Genomic DNA, 5,519 nt, shown 5'->3' with positions numbered 1-5,519 from the left:
CTCTATGGAAAATGCCCCACAGTGTCTGACCTGCTGGATTTTACGAGTTAGCTTGGTTTCCAGAGTAACAGTGGTACAAAGTGGTAGAGGTGAACGAAGTGTGCCAATAATATTATTTGTTTTCTGTGTTCTTTATGCCTCTTTTTATGTTTACACATTTCTATTTAAAACAACAAAAAAAGATCTGTTGGTTTTTCTTTTTTTTTTTTGTTGTTTCGCTAACCTGGGGTTCCTTCAGTTCTGGATCTGTGAGTGGTTTCTTCTAGCAAGGAAGAGACATTTGTGGTTTTGGTTTTTTTTTGTTATTGTTGTTGTGTTTTTTTTTTTTTTTAATTGTAAACTCTTGTTCTTGCTATTGATTTAATTCTTAAAACAGGTAAAGTACCCACATCATAGTTGTCTGAGGATTAAAATTTCAGTCTGTCTTCTGAATGGATAGCAGGTATACTTGCTAACAGAGCACAAACTTCAAATGATTTGTAAGAGTGCATTGGTGCACTCAGCATCTAATAAGTGTCGTGGTAAGTGTACTCTAGTGAGGCATTTAAAACTAGAACATCTGGTATCACTTCATACCATGAAACTAGTGTGCTGACAAAAGGAGTTAATTTAAGCGTGGAGGTGGTTTAAGTGTTGAGCAATGTTACACTTCAGGACTTGAAGGGGAAAATATTATTTCAAAACAGCCTTTTTTTTTTCTGTGAGCAAGGAGAAATAATATTTTGCCCTTTACACTACCGTCACTAACAGTTAAACTTCTTATTATTTTTTGTTCCTACTATGTGCATATCAAACTAGTCTCCTGCCTTGTAATTATGTATGTGTAGCTGTTGAAAATGGTAAATTGTGCTCTTGTGATACCTATTTGGCTGTGTTAACGCTGAGGAAAAGAATATTTTAACCAAATATCTTTCATTAATTTACTACATTTTAAGGATTAAAATGTTACATCGGAAACAAATGAGAGAATAAGCATTACCTTTGTGTCTGATTTAGGTGTTAAATTTGACTTGGGTTTCTAAGAGTGGGGAGGTGACAATGGCTGGCTTTGTTGCTGAGACAAGGCATAACGTCCTCTTGCACACTGAAACATTGCTAAATATTCTCCTTTGGTTTGCAGTTTATCATAACAAAATTAGGCCTTTGCAGCTGACATGCAGCATGGTATGGTTGAGGGAAGCATAGAAGATTCAGCAGGCCACGGGCAGAAAAACATCAGGTACAGGTACTGAAAGGCCCTTCGTGGTATGTATAAAATGAACATCTTTTGTGGCCTATTAAGTCTTAGGACTTTTTCTTCTACCTTTCAAATAAATCTTACAGACCTTGTGAGTGGCCTTATAAAAAGAGCAACAAGTCTTTTGTTTTTTCTAGTCTTTGAAAGAAGATAATGTACTTTCAACTTACTGTTGCTGTAGTCTTTTTTTTTTTTTTATTAATCTTTCTTTGCCAGAAACATTTTTGGCATGCGATTACTTTGTGTGTTATTTTTCCATATTTACACATATGCTCAAAGTACATTCTCAATGATGGCACAGTTTTGAGCACGCTGTTCTTCCATATTTTTTTAATCTTCAGGCAGCGTTAAGATTGGAGATGTGATACCTGCTTTAACAGCAATGCTTAGCAGTTACATTATGTTACTGCATGTTAAATGGTATCATCTTAATGGAAAGTAAATACATTGTTAATGTAATAAATTGGAAAATTTCATGCCTGTATAGTAAGATTTTGTAAGGTTATCCAATAGTCTAAAATTGAGAATGTAAAACAAAGACAATGTAACTGGTGTAACTTTGATAATGTTTTTTGTAACATGCATACACAAGGTTATTTATGAATAAGCGTGGAAGTATTCTTGAATGACTTGTATGTGGTTGTACAGTTAAGATAAGCATTTTATTCACTTTTTTTTGGCTTAATCTAATTATAGAGTTAATAGGTTTGTTTACTCACTGGAGTTTGAAGATGCACCTGAATTTTGCCGTGTGCATACAATAACAGGCTAATTCTCTTTTATAAATATTTGGTCTTTTACTGGAAAAGAAGGGTTAGGATGTTGATGTAAGCATATGAGGCTTGTCAGTCTCTGCCTTTGTTCTGCTTAAACGTGTATCCTGCTTTGCAGTCCGTTTGCTGCACATCTTTCCCCTTCCATGGAGCCCCCTGGCTGTGCAATACGCAATATCCATACCTGCTCCTGTTCAGCAAGTGTTGTGCCCATGTGATGTTAACAATCTTAGTTGGAGGTGTAAGCCTCTGTCGTGGTTTAGGCCCAGTTGGCTACTGGGGACCTGGGGGACCCCAGATGGAACCGACAGATGCTCTCCTCTACCCCTCTTCAAAGAGAGAGGCAAAGGAGGGAAAAAGAGACATATGAGTTTAGAAGGAACTGAACTACTTTAATGAAACATTAATCATAAAATAAAAAGAAATAATGAAATATATACAAAACCGTATCAAGCTCCCGAGATGACAATCACGACACCGGCTGGCACTGGGGCAGTCCCAGGCTGGACTCGGTGATGGACGGGAACTGGATTCTGGATCTGCATTCAGGATCGGGATCACAGGCAGTCGAACAGAGGCCTCCTCAGACGTCGGCCATTGAAGAAAGAGAGCTGACCCTTTGATCCCTCAGCTTTTAGACTGAGCATGAGGCAGACGGGATGGAATACCCTGCTGGTCAGTTTTGGGTCACCCGTCCTGTCCACTCCTCCCTGCAGGTGGGACCCCACTATGCTTTTCCGCTTCCAACCCTCCAATGGGGCAAATAACAAAGTTGGTTGCCCTTGGGTGTTACAGCAATAAGTATAAGCCAGAGCCTCTCTGCATACCATGGCTGGGCATCAGCTGTAAACATTGGTCTTATCACTCTGAGAGAGTGAACGTTGTCTGCACAATATGCTGTTAATTTCAGTAGTTAGAAGAGGCCCAGCTAAGAAGCGAAGTTACTGAACAAAATTTGTTCTGTTTTACCTCAAACCAGGACAGTCTCTTGTCAAATGTTTGTTTTTTTAATGCGTATCGAGGAAAATAAGCCATCTCATTGACAAAATTCTTCATTAATGTAGGGTTGAGTTTTGAGCAGTTAAGTCTCAGTTATTGTTGTTATTATTATTTACTTTTGCATTATTATCAATGCAAAAAATTAATTGTTTTAAAGCTTTTTAAACTTTAGATGACATATTAGGGTATTTACTGCAGCTGTCCTATGACTTTTGAGGAACAATCTGAAAGCCATACTGCCTTATCCATTGGCGCTCTAAGTGATAAAATCAGAATCGTTGTTTTTAATCGTACTGTCACAGTAGCTATTATTAGAAATGGAGCTCTTCTGGAAGTGGTTTTCAGATAGATGGTGATACAAAGGCAAGCCTTATCTCTATCTGAAAGATGGGGAAGCCAAAGCTTACCAGCAATAACTGACTTGGGCTCCGTTTTATACTTTAAGTCAGCGGGAATACTGAGACTCTGTGCAGTCTCTGTTCTCTGGATTGCGCTACCTGTTACTAGGAGGGTCTGGCTCCATTGCAGCCCCTTAGCACGTAACCAAGCCAGAAAGGATGAATGCTTGAATGTGGAAAAAATTATTGGACAAAAGGTTATAAATTATTAAAATGACATGAAAGTCAAGTCCAGTGGGGATTTTACTGGTTACTTGGAAGCATCTGTTGAATGCATATGGAAGTCACGATTTTAAGACACACCCTTAAACAGTGTATGTGTTCCAGTTCTGTTGTGTAGGGTATGGCCTTTGAAAAAGATCGGTAGTCTCAGGTCAGCCCCCGCTCCCTCTTCTACCTCTGTCCTATTTTACTAATTTTTGAAGGTCAAATAGATAAGGGTGCCTGTCTGGCAGTTTTTCTGCAGCTTCAAAATGATAAGTTTGGTACAATCTGATTAAAAAATAGGCTGTTAAATAAAATTTGCTACTGCTGCTTTTGGCTGTCATCTTTAAATCTTTTTATAGGAAGCTGCTAGAAGTTGATGCTGAAGAGAAAACCTTTTACGTGCAAATACACTGCTAGCTCAGTAAGCACTGTGAATATTTGAACGGTGGTTATTCACAAAGATGCAGAAGTATGTATTGACTGTATGTTGAAGTATAAGTGTAAGGTTCTGGTGTATCAAGCGGAAAATGTTGAAACTGTGCCTGCCTTTCCTCCTTCTACATAATTTCCACATGTTGTGTTCCACTGGAGTATAGTCATCAGCTTTCATTCTTGAAATGATGGTTAGGTACTGAATTCATTAAAAATAATAAATATAAATTGTATTGGCAATTTACAAAAATTGCCTAAAGTACTGAATGTTTTCAAAAGATTGGAATTTGGTGAGGTTTGTGAAATAGGAAAAATAATACACTAAGTAGTCCTGGGGAAATGTTCTGTCCCACTTGTAACTAGCAGAATTTTGGATGTTAATCTTATTACAGCCCTATCACTGCCTCCTAACAGTGTGCTAATAACATCTAATGCCCTGCTGCTTGCACGATTGAAATCCTGGGGCTGCCTTACCGAAAGGAATGGATTCTGCAGTGCCTGTGGCCCTGATGGTTTCCATGGGAATGAGCACGAAGTCATGTACTGTGAAATGTGTTACGAAACTTTGTATCACGGAGAAATACATTATACCAGTGTGTGAACTGGGCAATGGAGAATTTAAATACACAAATGTAATGGTGCATTTTTAGTTGGGTTGAGGCAATATTTAAAGTGTGCTAATGGCTTGCGAACACCCGTGGAGATGCTGGTTACCCTGAACTGTTGTGCAGTCTGAAAAAAAAGCAAATGAAAATGTGCCGGGACAGAAATCAGGAAGAGATCAGTCTGTTAGGTAAAACACACCTTGAGTAACATTCAATATTTTTCTACATTTCTATGTTTTAATAAACTTTGCTTTTCTCCACTGTTTAATGACTATTTCCTTTGGTGCACTGTGGTTTGTGTTTAACTTCTTCCCTTTGCAAGAACAAGCAGCTCACTTTTGGACCCAAGTAAATAAATGACTTAAACAGATGTTTCATGGTACCTGCAAGACATTAGCTGATTAACGTAAATTCCTGATAAGAGTTGAGGAAAACCACAGCCTGTGAAAAACCAACAGACCTCTAACCAAAACCCAGTAATCTCCCCTTCTAATGTTGTACTTGTATAGAAACAGGCTTAGTGTCTGTACTATTTCCGTTCTTCAGGCTGAATTCCACCTACCTATTTATGTCAGTAGCAAAATCTTTTTCATTTTATGTTTTAGATGAGATAGTTTACCAGTTTTAATTCTAGGTATTAACTAATGGTTTGTTTCATGTTCTGTCTGGTTTTATATAAAATCAGTGATTTTTTTTTTTTTTTAAATAGGCTTTATTTATTTATTTATTTATTAAATCTCTACAGCTTTTGAAGTGTCCCAGTAGTAGAATGAGAAGCTAAGCCATGTGTACAGCATCTGGGTGTGCTTCCAGTAAATACAGCGTGTGTGTCAGTCCCTTGGCAGCGTCCATAGGGAGCCTGGGCTTG

The sequence above is a fragment of the Charadrius vociferus genome, unplaced genomic scaffold (assembly GCF_000708025.1).
Source record: "Charadrius vociferus isolate BGI_N301 unplaced genomic scaffold, ASM70802v2 scaffold2, whole genome shotgun sequence".
Lineage (NCBI taxonomy): Eukaryota > Metazoa > Chordata > Aves > Charadriiformes > Charadriidae > Charadrius > Charadrius vociferus.
This window is presented reverse-complemented; position numbering follows the sequence as displayed.